At 45.7% G+C, this 14,159-nt stretch overlaps 1 protein-coding gene and 1 long non-coding RNA gene across 2 annotated transcripts in view; one reads left to right on the top strand and one right to left on the bottom strand.

The window, feature by feature from the left end:
- Positions 1–3,652, bottom strand: part of LOC116982125 (zinc finger protein 501-like) — a 10,188-nt gene extending 6,536 nt beyond the window's left edge. Inside the window, exon 1 of the mRNA XM_033035449.1 lies at positions 3,580–3,652. The gene's annotated coding sequence lies outside the window, so the exon portion shown is untranslated. The remainder of the gene's footprint in view (positions 1–3,579) is intronic.
- LOC116982144 overlaps positions 1–13,507 on the top strand; it is a 17,841-nt gene extending 4,334 nt beyond the window's left edge. The window contains exons 2-3 of the long non-coding RNA XR_004414368.1: positions 5,939–5,942; positions 13,496–13,507. This is a non-coding gene — a long non-coding RNA (uncharacterized LOC116982144). The remainder of the gene's footprint in view (positions 1–5,938; positions 5,943–13,495) is intronic.
- Positions 13,508–14,159: the final 652 nt, after the last annotated feature.

Raw genomic sequence — 14,159 nt, 5'->3', positions numbered from 1 at the left:
ATCAAAGGCTTCCTGAAAGTCTAGATACACTACATCCACTGACTCTCCTTCATCCATTTTACTTGCCACATCCTCAAAAATTCCAGATTAGTCAACCATGATTTCCCTTTCATAAGTCCTTGCCAACTTGGGCCAATCCGTTTCTGTTATCCAAATTCACCATTATAACTTCTTTAATATTTGACTCCAGCATCTTCCCAATCACCGATGTCACACTAACTTGTTTATAATTCCCCGTCATCCCTACTTATCCAGAAATAGTAACGTTTGCAGATATGATAGTAACAGCCACTCACGTCGTGTGGAGAGACTGTTCTCTGCACTGAAAATAAATAAATCAGATTTAAGGGCTTTGATGAAAGAGGATCTGGCAGAAGCAATTTTGTTCCGAAGGACAAGTTATTAATAAATTTTAGGTATGTAGTTTTGTAGCAAACTTAACTACCTATGCATTTACTTTTCATTTCTATTAACCATATAACCATATAAAAATTACAGCACGGAAACAGGCCATCTCGACCCTTCTAGTCCGTGCCGAACACATAATCTCCCCTAGTCCCATATACCTGCGCTCAGACCATAACCCTCCATTCCTTTCCCATCCATATAACTATCCAATTTATTTTTAAATGATAAAAACGAACCTGCCTCCACCACCTTCACTGGAAGCTCATTCCACACAGCTACCACTCTCTGAGTAAACACTTGAAACTTGAAACTTTGCACTTGAAAAATTTTTTTTGTCATAATTTAACCATTTAGCTCATACCTGTGGCCGTAGTTTTATACATTTTGTAGTAATGTTTTTATAATTTTTATTTAATTCAATGGAATTTTAATTATCATAGTCCTTTTTGTAATTTTATTTTCTTTTAGCATAATTATGTTTTTTTTTTCAAGAATAAGCACTATAAAAACCACAATAGGGAGGTTTCACGGCAGTCGGGTCATGACCCATGACCCGTAATGTTGCCACGCAACGCCAACTGGAGTACACGTGGTCAGTGACTCTGGGTTGGCAGAGGGACCAGACTGTCCCCAACTCTGCTGCAGCTGACGGGGACGTTGCCAGGTTTTTGTCCCCATGTGTCCACTGCCCTGAGCCGTGGGCCCGCTCAACCCAGCCCCGTGTGTGAGCGCTGCCGACTCACAGCCCGTGACAGTGCGGCGGCACGGGGAGATGGTGGGTGGAGGGCGGCCGTGGCCCGACAGCGCTGACCCCGGGGTGAGAGTGGGGGCTGTCCCGAGCGAAGCGCTCCTTCGGTTGCTTAGCGCTCGGGTTTAGAGCAAAAATACTAGAGCATTTGGTTCAGAGCGCTCAGTCACCATCCACAATTAATTAGAGCAAACATTGTCCATTTCGGCAGTTTTTAACAGGTAAGGAAGTACTGTTTTGTGTGTTAAGTGTAGGCCAGAAGCTGCCATGTCCTCCAGATGAATTGAGCTGCTCTGTGCGTCACGCCCTTTGACCCGATGACCTTACGTGCAACCCCCCTATAGGGAGGTTGCACGGCAGTTGGGTCACGACCCATGACCCGTACTGTTGCCACGCTACGCCAATTGGAGTACACGCGATGAACTGCAGGTATGCACTGACCATTGTTTCGAGCGTAGCGGGCTCGTTAAAACCCAACCGACGAAATGGTAAATTTTTGCGCTGTCAATAATTATGCAAATCGGGATAAGCGTGAGAGACATTTAGCCTACTTCAGAATTCCAAAAGTGTGGAAAAATTACGGTGGATAGAACCGAAGGGACAACAACAGCCAAAGTGCTTGGCGAGCATTGGCCGTTTACTCACTGCATCTCATCAACAGTAAGACATTATTTGTGTTTTTTCTTGATTCCTTTGGCATCTAAAAAGTTTCAGAAGTGATAAATCTGGCTGTAAAATTTTAAAATCGCCCATGGTTCTCAAGTGGCTCTGAAGCAAAATTTACAGCCAGATTTATTACTTCTGAGACTTTTTAGATACCAAAGGAATCAAGCAAAAACACAAATAATGCCTAACTATTGATGAAATGCTGTGAGCAAACGTGATAATTCCCAATATTTTCAATTTTGATAATGGTACGGCCAATGCTCGCCAAGCACCTTAGCTGCTGTTGTCCCTTCAGCTCTCGCTGCTCTTTACCTTCATTTCGCTTCACTTTTGGAATTCTTACCCCGACTTCCACAATTTTTTACAGCGCAAAAATTCAACATTTTGGCGGTTTATAAATGTAGGAAAGTACGCGTTTCGTGTTTTAACAACATATACCGGAAGCTGCGATGTCCTCCAGATGGATTGAGCTACTCCGTGCGTTACGCTCTTTGACCCGATGACCTTATGTGCAAACCCCCTATAGTACAGCTTCAACCATTAGACTCAAAATGTTATGGACGTGGGTTTAAAAGCCCTATGATTCATGTGATTCTTATGAAATGCCATCTTGTGTAATAGAAACAAACATAGAAACATAGAAAATAGGTGCTGGAGGAGGCCATTCGGCCCTTTGAGCCTGCACCGCCATTCAATATGGTCATGGCTGATCATCCAACTCAGTATCCTGTACCTGCCTTCTCTCCATACCCCCTGATCACTTTAGTCACAAGGGCCACATCTAACTCCCTCTTAAATATAGCCAATGAACTGGCCTCAACTACCTTCTGTGGCAGAGAGTTCCAGAGATTCACCACTCTCTGTGTGAAAAATGTTTTCCTCATCTCAGTCCTAAAGGATTTCTCCTTTATCCTTAAACTGTGACCCCCTTGTCCTGGACTTCCCCAACATCGGGAACAATCTTCCTGCATCTAGCCTGTCCAACCCCCTAAGAATTTAGTAAGTTTCTATAAGGTCCCCCCTCAATCTTCTAAACTCTAGCGAGTACAAGCCAAGTCTATCCAGTCTTTCTTCATATGAAAGTCCTGACATCCCAGGAATCAGTCTGGTGAACCTTCTCTGTACTCCCTCTATGGCAAGAATGTCTTTCCTCAGATTTGGAGACCAAAACTGTACACAATACTCCAGGTGTGGTCTCACCAAGACCCTGTACAGCTGCAGTAGAACCTCCCTGCTCCTGTACTCAAATCCTTTTGCTATGAATGCTAACATACCATTCATTGTGATTATGGCTGATCGTCCCCTATCAATAACCCGTGCCTGCCTTCCCCCCCATATCCCTTGATTCCACTAGCCCCTAGAGCTATAGAAACATAGAACATATGTCATCACAGCAGATTTACAATTATTATAACTCGGGGTCGGGGTCAGATGTTTTAAGTCCGACTCCGCAGCCCAGTTTATTCCACTCCCCTGTGGGTTTAGAACATTATTTTCCTCAGTTTTCCCCAGACCGGGTTTATTTCCCCGGATGTGTAGTTGATTTGGTGATTTATTGATTATTTAGAGCCAGAGGGAGGGAGATGTTTATAACGTGTTTTATCCCAGGACGCTGTTCCAGACGGTGAGTTTATGATATTTACTCCAGACCGTGTAGTATGTGGTAATTTACCTCACTCGGTTCTCTCCCCATATTGATCCCACAGATCCCGCTCAATCCGCTGCAGCAGCTGATGCTGATTTATAACATTATTTACCTCAGCTCCGTCGGTAGTGACGCCACCAACCGCCGCTTCTCCGCCGCCATCTTTCATCCGGGCGATCGGGAGAATCGGCCCGGGGCGGGACCGGCGGGTGGCCATCTTGGTGAGGGCATGTGAGTTCGGCAGCCGGCGGCCATCTTTATGAGGGGGTTCATGACGACTATCTGAATGAGGGGATGATGGCGGCCATCTTGCTGAAGGGTACGGGTCGGTGTCGCTGGTTGGCGGCGGCCATCTTGGTGAGGGTTTCGCAGTTCTTAACGCCAACGTTTGGCCCATTCTCCGCTCTAAACCTGTCTTGTCTACGCACATGTCCAAGCGCTTAGTTTCCAAACTTTAGCCCACCAGTGACCGATCAACGCGTGGAGGAAGGGACTGCGGATGCTGGTTTAAACCTGTGAGAGAAGGGTTAATAGGGATGGTTGATTTATACTAGAACTCTGAAAAATATAACTTAGAAAGAAATAAGGTGTCAGCAGAAGCCAGACTGCTGGTAGAAGAAAGTAACAATATACAGGACAGAGGGAACTTCTAGATAAAGAAGTAACAGATAAAAACTCCAGCAGAAGCCTTTGACGTCAGGAGATGTTCCGAGACGTTTCTGGACGTTCTCGTGGGAATGTGGGCTTTATGTTATGATTGGACGAAGCTCGATGGGGAGACATGAGGTAGTGACCATAGTGAAGAAAGGTATAAAAGATAGATACAACCTCCATTTTTGTGTGTCTCTAGAGGATGATAGAGGAGGGACACCCTTTTCTGCGCAGAAATGTAATAAAGGAAAACTTGTTTCTTTGATTTTGTCTCTAAAGAGTTTGTGATTGATTTTGGATCTCACAAACCGAAGATAGACACAATGTAGACCAAAGTGCTGGAGAAACTCAGTGGGTGTGACAGCATCTATGGAGAGAAGGAAATAGGTGACGATTCGGGTCGAGACCCTTCTTCAGACTGATGGTATGGGTGAGGTGTAGCTGTGGTCACCTGCTTCAAGGGGGAAGACCCAGTGATAAGGTCCCACATTGGAGAATAGTGGGCAAAATTAGGGCACATGGTATTGGGGGTAGAGTGCTGACATGGATAGAAAATTGGTCGGCAGACAGAAAACAAAGAGTAGGGATTAATGGATCCCTTTCAGAATGGCAGGCAGTGACTAGTGAGGTACCACAAGGCTCTATGCTGGGACCGCAGCTATTCAGAACCTTCTGAGTTTTGCAGTCGGCAGTGAATATCGCCAACTTGGACAATTTAACATTTTTATCCAGCCAATTAACCTACAAACCTGTACGTCTTTGGAGTGTGGGAGGAAACCGAAGATCTCGGAGAAAACCCACACAGATCACAGGGAGAACGTACAAACTCCATACAGAGTACCCGTAGTCGGGATTAAACCCGGGTCTCTGGCGCTGCATTTTACTGTGAGGTTATCCACTTTTGTGGCAAAAACAGGAAGGCAGATTATTATCTGAATTATGTCAAGTTGGGAAAAGGGGAAGTATAACAGGATCTGGGGGTCCTTGGTCATCAGTCACTGAAAGTAAGCATGCAGATACAGCAGGCAGTGAAGAAAGCGAAAAACATGTTGGGCTTCATAACAAGAGCAGTTGAACAAAGAGGTTCTCCTGCAGTGAGACCACACCTGGAGTATTGTGTGCAGTTTTTTGTCTCCAAATTTAAGGAAGGGCTTCTTGCTATTGAGGGAGTGCAACGTAGGTTCACAAGGTTAATACCCGGGACGGCGGGACTGAGATATGCTGCGAGAATGGAGCAGCTGGGCTTGTATGATCTGGAATTTAGAAGGATGAGAGGAGATCTTATTGAAACATATAAGATAAGGGGTTGGGCACACTAGAGGCAGGAAACATGTTCCCGATGTTGGGGGAGACTAGAACCAGGGGCCACAGTTCAAGAATAAGGAGTAAGCCATTTAGAATAGAGAAAAGGAAACACTTTTTCACACAGAGAGTTGTGAGTCTGTGGAATTCTCTGCCTCGGAGGGCGGTGGAGGCAGGTACTCTGGATACTTTGAAGAGGGAGCTAGATAGGGCTCTTAAAGATAGCGGTTCAGAGGATATGGGGAGAAGGCAGGAGCGGGGTACTGATTGTGGATGATCAGCCACGATTACATTGAATGCCGGTGCTGGCTCGAAGGGCCGAATGGCATACTGCAACTATTGCCTGTTGTCTATCGGGAGTTCCTTGTGGGAGGAGGGTAAGCATTAGTACCCAGCGTAGTCAAACCACGTGGTGTGAGAGTCTGCAGTGTGGAGACTCCGGGCTCGTTGCTGAGCCTAGGACTCTGGTAAGGCGACGGCTGCGGCCCACTGGTGGGTGATGGAGTGGCCATGGCCAGCAGAGTCGCTGGTCGAGGCCCGCGGGGAGTGGAGTGGCATGCGGGCGAAGCGTCGGAAGTGCTGGTCAGTGAATGAACGTAACGGCAGCGAGGGTTGGCGGCTCCAGTGAGGCAGCGAGGGTCAGCGTCATCGCGGAGGCAGCGAGGTTTGGCGTCATCGGTGAGACAGCGAGGGTCGGCGTCATGGTTGAGACAGCAAGGATCGGCCGTGTCGGTGAATCGGTGAAGGTCGGCGGCAACGGCCGCAGGTAGGCTGCAAAGGTCTACGGCAGCGACATCCTTGGTGTTCCTGGGCCAAGATCGATCAGCAAGGCTGGCTTGCCGTTTAGAATGCCAACTTCCTAAAATAATCTCAGAAGACCAAACAGGTTTCATTAAAAATCGTCATTCCTTTTCTAATATCCGCCGACTGAGAGGCCCGGGGAGCCGTTGGAGAGAGGAGGACTTACCTGCAGCTGTAAGTATAAATACAGCGCGGGGTTTGCTTCTACAGAGGCCTGGGGAGCCGTTGGTGAGAGGAGGACTTACCTGCAGCTGTAAGTATAAATACAGCGCGGGGTTTGCTTCTACAGAGGCCTGGGGAGCCGTTGGAGAGAGGAGGACTTACCTGCAGCTGTAAGTATAAATACAGCGCGGGGTTTGCTTCTACAGAGGCCCGGGGAGCCGTTGGAGAGAGGAGGACTTACCTGCAGCTGTAAGTATAAATACAGCGCGGGGTTTGCTTCTACAGAGGCCCGGGGAGCCGTTGGAGAGAGGAGGACTTACCTGCAGCTGTAAGTATAAATACAGCGCGGGGTTTGCTTCTACAGAGGCCCGGGGAGCCGTTGGTGAGAGGAGGACTTACCTGCAGCTGTAAGTATAAATACAGCGCGGGGTTTGCTTCTACAGAGGCCTGGGGAGCCGTTGGAGAGAGGAGGACTTACCTGCAGCTGTAAGTATAAATACAGCGCGGGGTTTGCTTCTACAGAGGCCCGGGGAGCCGTTGGAGAGAGGAGGACTTACCTGCAGCTGTAAGTATAAATACAGCGCGGGGTTTGCTTCTACAGAGGCCCGGGGAGCCGTTGGAGAGAGGAAGACTTACCTGCAGCTGTAAGTATAAATACAGCGCGGGGTTTGCTTCTACAGAGGCCCGGGGAGCCGTTGGTGAGAGGAGGACTTACCTGCAGCTGTAAGTATAAATACAGCGCGGGGTTTGCTTCTACAGAGGCCCGGGGAGCCGTTGGTGAGAGGAGGAGTTACCTGCAGCTGTAAGTATAAATACAGCGCGGGGTTTGCTTCTACAGAGGCCCGGGGAGCCGTTGGTGAGAGGAGGACTTACCTGCAGCTGTAAGTATAAATACAGCGCGGGGTTTGCTTCTACAGAGGCCCGGGGAGCCGTTGGAGAGAGGAGGACTTACCTGCAGCTGTAAGTATAAATACAGCGCGGGGTTTGCTTCTACAGAGGCCCGGGGAGCCGTTGGTGAGAGGAGGACTTACCTGCAGCTGTAAGTTACCCAAATCTGTAACGTTCCATCTCACTTCCAGAGAAGGATTCTGGTGGAAGCCTCTGATTGGTGGAAGCCTCTGATTGGTGGACGAGGATCAGAGGAAGCAGCTGATTGGCTTGTATTGTATTGTAATTGTAAGGCTTTATTGTATTTGGATAAGGGGGAGAATGAGGGCCAGGGCAGTTTACTGTTCTGGATGTCAGATGTGGGAGGTCATGGAGTCTGAGTGCTCTCCAGACATCCACATCTGCGCCAGGTGCGTCGAGATGGGGCTCCTAAGGGACCGCGTTAGGAACCTGGAGCAGCAACTCGATGACCTCTGTCTGCTCAGGGAGAGCGAGGAGGTCATAGAAAGGAGTTACAGGGAGGTGGTCACTCCAAGACCACGGGAGACAGAAAACTGGGTCACAGTTAGGAAGGGCAATGGGCAGAGGCAGGGTCTGGTGAGTACCCCGGTGGCTGTACACCTTGAAAATAAGTACTCATGTTTGAGTAAGGGTGGGGGAGACAGCCTACCTGGGGGCAGCGACAGCGGCCGGGCCTCTGGCACAAAGGCCGGTCTGGTTGCTCAGAAGGGTAAGGAAAAGAAGGGGATGGCAATTGTAATAGGGGACTCTATAGTCAGGGGGTCGGATAGGCGATTCTGTGGACGCAGACAGGAGTCCCGGATGGTAGTTTGCCTCCCTGGTGCCAGGGTCAGGGATGTGTCTGAACGTGTCCAAGAAATCCTGAAATGGGAGGGAGAGGAGCCTGAGGTTGTGGTGCATATAGGTACCAATGACATAGGTAAAAAAAGAGAAGAGGTCCTGAAAGAAGAATTTAGGGAGTTAGGTAGAGAGTTAAGGAGAAGGACTGGAAAGGTAACAATCTCAGGATTACTGCCTGTGCCACGCGACAGTGAGAGTAGGAATGGAGCGAGGTGGAGCATAAATGCGTGGATGAGGGACTGGTGTAGTGGGTATGGATTCAAGTTTCTGGATCATTGGGACCTCTTTTGGGGAAGGTGCGACCTGTACAGAAAGGACGGGTTGCACTTGAACTCAAGGGGGACCAATATCCTGGCGGGGAGATTTGCAAAGGCTACTGGGGAGACTTTAAACTAGTATGGTTGGGGGGAGGGACTCAAATTGGGAAAGCTAGCAGTCAGTGTGTGAAGCAGGGGGCAGAGAATGGTAGCACTCTGACCCAAAATGTAGGGGAGAGAGAAGAAAAAGAAAATAATCAGAGAATAAGAGAGGGTGGGTTTCTTAAATGTGTATATTTTAATGCTAGGAGCATTGTAAGAAAAGTGGATGAACTTAGAGCCTGGATTGACACCTGGAAGTATGATGTTGTGGCGATCAGTGAAACATGGTTGCAGGAGGGCTGTGATTGGAAACTAAATATTCCAGGATTTCGTTGCTTCAGGTGTGATAGAATTGGAGGGGCAAGAGGTGGAGGTGTTGCATTGCTTATCAGGGAAGATATTACAGCAGTGCTTTGGCAGGATAGATTAGAGGGCTCGTCTAGGGAGGCTATTTGGGTGGAACTGAGAAATGGGAAAGGGGTAGCAACACTTATAGGGGTGTATTATAGACCGCCAAATGGGGAGCGAGAATTGGAAGAGCAAATATGTAAGGAGATTGCAGATATTAGTAGTAAGCACAAGGTAGTGATTGTGGGAGATTTCAATTTTCCACACATAGACTGGGAAACACATTCTGTAAAAGGGCTGGATGGGTTGGAGTTTGTAAAATGTGTGCAGGATAGTTTTTTGCAACAATACATAGAAGTACCTACTAGAGAAGGGGCGGTACTGGACCTCCTGTTAGGAAATGAGATGGGTCAGGTGGCAGAGGTATGCGTTGGGGAACAGTTCGGGTCCAGTGATCACAATACCATTAGTTTCAATATAATTATGGAGAGGGACAAAACTGGACCTAGGGTTGAGATTTTTGATTGGAGAAAGGCTAACTTTGAGGAGATGCGAAAGGATTTAAAAGGAGTAAATTGGGACAGTTTGTTTTATGGGAAAGATGTGGAAGAGAAATGGAGTACATTTAAAGGTGAAATTTTAAGAGTACAGAATCTTTATGTCCCTGTTCGGTTGAAAGGAAATCGTAAAAATTGTAAAGAGCCATGGTTTTCAAGGGAAATTGGACACTTGGTTCGGAAAAAGAGGGAGATCTACAATAGTTATAGGCAGCATGGAGTAAATGAGGTGCTTGAGGAGTATAAAGAATGTAAAAAGAATCTTAAGAAAGAAATTAGAAAAGCTAAAAGAAGATATGAGGTTGCTTTGGCAAGTAAGGTAAAAGTAAATCCGAAGGGTTTCTACCGCTATATTAATAGCAAAAGGATAACGAGGGATAAAATTGGTCCATTAGAGAGTCAGAGTGGCCAACTATCTGCAGAGCCAAAAGAGATGGGGGAGATATTGAACAGTTTCTTTTCTTCGGTATTCACCAAGGAGAAGGATATTGAATTATGTGAGGTAAGGGAAACAAGTAGAGTAGCTATGGAAACTATGAGGATCAAAGAAGAGGAAGTACTGACACTTTTGAGAAATATAAAAGTGGATAAGTCTCCAGGTCCGGACAGGATATTCCCTAGGACATTGAGGGAAGTTAGTGTAGAAATAGCAGGGGCTATGGCAGAAATATTTCAAATGTCATTAGAAACGGGAATAGTGCCGGAGGATTGGCGTACTGCGCATGTTGTTCCATTGTTTAAAAAGGGGTCTAAGAGTAAACCTAGCAATTATAGACCTATTAGTTTGACGTCAGTGGTGGGCAAATTAATGGAAAGAATACTTAGAGATAATATATATAAGCATCTGGATAAACAGGGTCTGATTAGGAACAGTCAACATGGATTTGTGCCTGGAAGGTCATGTTTAACTAATCTTCTTGAATTTTTTGAAGATGTTACTCGGGAAATTGATGAGGGTAAAGCAGTGGATGTTGTGTATATGGACTTCAGTAAGGCCTTTGACAAGGTTCCTCATGGAAGGTTGGTTAAGAAGGTTCAATGGTTGGGTATTAATGGTGGAGTAGCAAGATGGATTCAACAGTGGCTGAATGGGAGATGCCAGAGAGTAATGGTGGATGGTTGTTTGTCAGGTTGGAGGCCAGTGACGAGTGGGGTGCCACAGGGATCTGTGTTGGGTCCACTGTTGTTTGTCATGTACATCAATGATCTGGACGATGGTGTGGTAAATTGGATTAGTAAGTATGCAGATGATACTAAGATAGGTGGGGTTGCGGGTAATGAAGAAGAGTTTCAAAGTCTACAGAGAGATTTATGCCAGTTGGAAGAGTGGGCTGAAAGATGGCAGATGGAGTTTAATGCTGATAAGTGTGAGGTGCTACATCTTGGCAGGACAAATCAAAATAGGACGTACATGGTAAATGGTAGGGAATTGAAGAATGTAGGTGAACAGAGGGATCTGGGAATAACTGTGCACAGTTCCATGAAAGTGGAATCTCATGTAGATAGGGTGGTAAAGAAAGCTTTTGGTGTGCTGGCCTTTATAAATCAGAGCATTGAGTATAGAAGTTGGGATGTAATGTTAAAATTGTACAAGGCATTGGTGAGGCCAATTCTGGAGTATGGTGTACAATTTTGGTCGCCTAATTATAGGAAGGATGTCAACAAAATAGAGAGAGTACAGAGGAGATTTACTAGAATGTTGCCTGGGTTTCAGCAACTAAGTTACAGAGAAAGGTTGAACAAGTTAGGACTTTATCCTTTGGAGCGCAGAAGGTTAAGGGGGGGACTTGATAGAGGTTTTTAAAATGATGAGAGGGATAGACAGAGTTGACGTGGAAAAGCTTTTCCCACTGAGAGTAGGGAAGCTTCAAACAAGGGGACATGACTTGAGAATTAAGGGACTGAAGTTTAGGGGTAACATGAGGGGGAACTTCTTTACTCAGAGAGTGGTAGCTGTGTGGAATGAGCTTCCAGTGAAGGTGGTGGAGGCAGGTTCGTTTTTATCATTTAAAAATAAATTGGATAGTTATATGGATGGGAAAGGAATGGAGGGTTATGGTCTGAGCGCAGGTATATGGGACTAGGGGAGATTATGTGTTCGGCACGGACTAGAGGGGTCGAGATGGCCTGTTTCCGTGCTGTAATTGTTATATGGTTATATGGACTGGCCAGTGTGGTCTATTCGCCCGGTGCTTCTCCGCGACCAGAGGTTGTTATCTCTTTGGACGCGGTGAGAGCATTCGATCGAGTGGAGTGGCCATATTTGTTCAGAGTCTTGGAGAGGTTTGGATTTGGCAAAAAAATTGTAGCCTGGGTTAAGCTTTATCATTCACCTTTAGCATGTTTACTGATAAATTATTTACGATCTGATTATTTTCCATTAACACGTGGCACTCATCAATGCCGCTCTCCGCTTCTTTTAGCGATTGCAATTGAGCCTCTTTCTATTGAACTTAGGTCATCCACATTATTCCAGGGCATTAGGAGAGGAAACAGGGAACATTGTGTGTTCTATAGGCCGATGACCTCCTTCTTTATGTGAGCGACCCTACAGCCAATGGCACTGCAATTGTGTCCTTGTTAGATCAGTTTGGAACTTTCTCTGGCTATAAACTAAACCTCCAAAAAGCGAATGCTTTCCCATCAACCTAGCCCTACTGATTCGACAGGAATCCCTGCCCTTTCCCGTATTTCAAGTTGTTTTTGTATATCCAGGAATACACATTACCTGCTCTTTCACATCCCTGTTTGCAGCTAACTATACGCCTCAAGTTAGCCAAATGAAGGCTGACTTTGAGAGATGGCGTATTCTACCTCTCACTATGGCTGGGAGAGTGCAGTCGGTGAAGTTGACTGTACTTCCCAGATTTCTTTACTAGTTCCAATGTTTGCTGGTCTTCCTAGTCAAGTCATTTTTTTAACTCAGTTAACCAATCTATAACCTCCTTTATATGGGGTAACAAGGTTCCAAGGGTCAATAAGTTCACTCTCCAAAGAGGTTGTGAAGTAGGTGGACTGGGCCTTCCTAGCTTTATTCATTATTACTGGGCATCCAATATCCAAAATATATTATTCTGGCTCCACTGACCAGATACAGACTGGTGTCTGCTTGAGTCACAGTCTTGTTATTCCTCGTTTCTCCCAGCTTTAGTATATTCCTCCCTGCCATTGAAACCGTCTCAATTTACATCCAACCCTGTCGTACTATCCACCCTAATTTTTTTTAATCAATTTAGCTGCCACTATAATTTCACATCAGCTACAGTTCTGGGTCCCATTCACCATTTAGTAACCATTTATTTCCCCCCACCACACTTGACTCAACCTTTAGATAGTGGGGTTTGAATGGTCTTATGTGCATTAAGGATTCATACACTAACAATATATTTGATAGTTTTGATAACCTACACAAAAACATGGCCTCCGACATAATCATTTCTTTAAATATCGTCAGGTCCGCCACTTTGCCATGAAAAAAATGTCCCTCTTTTCCTGATCTCCCGCCTGTCACAGTGTTGGATAAACTCACTCTTACCTTTGCAAATACAGGACTGATCTCTGTATATATTCTCAACTGATGTCTTTAGGAATCAAAACCTGAAAAGAGTTAAAGCTAGGTGAGAGGACGACCTTGATATAGATCTGTCTGAGGAATGGTGAACAGAAGCGTGTTCATTCCTCGTCATCATTGGAATTGGAGAATTGGAAGAGCAAGTATGTAAGGAGATAGCAGATATTAGTAGTAAGCACAAGGTAGTGATTATGGGAGATTTCAAATTTCCACACAGAGACTGGGAAACACATTCTGTAAAAGGGCTGGATGGTTTGGAGTTTGTAAAATGTCTGCATGATCATTTTTTGCAGCAATACATAGAGGTACCTACTAGAGAAGGGGCAGTGCTGGACCTCCTGTTAGGAAATGAGATGGGTCATGTGGCGGAGGTATGTGTTGGGGAGCACTTCGGGTCCAGTGATCACAATACCATTAGTTTCAATATAATTATGGATAAGGTTAGAACTTGACCTAGGGTTGAGATTTTTGATTGGAGAAAGGCTAACTTTGAGGAGATGCAAAAGGATTTAGATACATAGAAAATAGGTGCAGGTGTAGGCCATTCGGCCCTTCGAGCATGCACCGCCATTCAATATGATCATGGCTGATCATCCAACTCAGTATCCCGTACCTGCCTTCTCTCCATCGCTTTAGCCACAAGGGCCACATTTAAAAGGAGTGAATTGGGACATTTTGTTTTATGGGAGGGATGTAGAAGAGAAATGGAGGACATTTAAAGGTGACATTTTAAGAGTACAGAATCTTTATGTCCCTGTTTGGTTGAAAGGAAATAGTATTAATTGGAAAGAGCCCTGGTTTTCAAGGGAAATTGGACACTTCGTTCGGAAAAAGAGAGAGATCTACCATAATTATAGGCATAATGGAATAAATGATGTGCTTGAGGAGTATAAAGAATGTAAAAATAATCTTAAGAAAGAAATTAGAAAAGCTAAAAGAAGATATGTGGTTGCTTTGGCAAGTAAGGTGAAAGTACATCCAAAGGGTTTCTACAGCTATATTAATAGCAAAAGGATAACGAGGGATAACATTGGTTCATTAGAGAGTCAGAGCGGACAGCTATCTGCAGAGCCAAAAGAGATGGGGGAGATATAACCATATAACAATTACAGCACGGAAACAGGCCATCTCGGCCCTACAAGTTCGTGCCAAACAACTTTTTTCCCTTAGTCCCACCTGCCTGCACTCATAC

Source organism: Amblyraja radiata, chromosome 16 (genome assembly GCF_010909765.2).
Source record: "Amblyraja radiata isolate CabotCenter1 chromosome 16, sAmbRad1.1.pri, whole genome shotgun sequence".
Taxonomy (NCBI): domain Eukaryota; kingdom Metazoa; phylum Chordata; class Chondrichthyes; order Rajiformes; family Rajidae; genus Amblyraja; species Amblyraja radiata.
The sequence above is the reverse complement of the archived record's forward strand: the minus strand, read 5'-3'. Positions and strand labels throughout refer to the sequence as shown.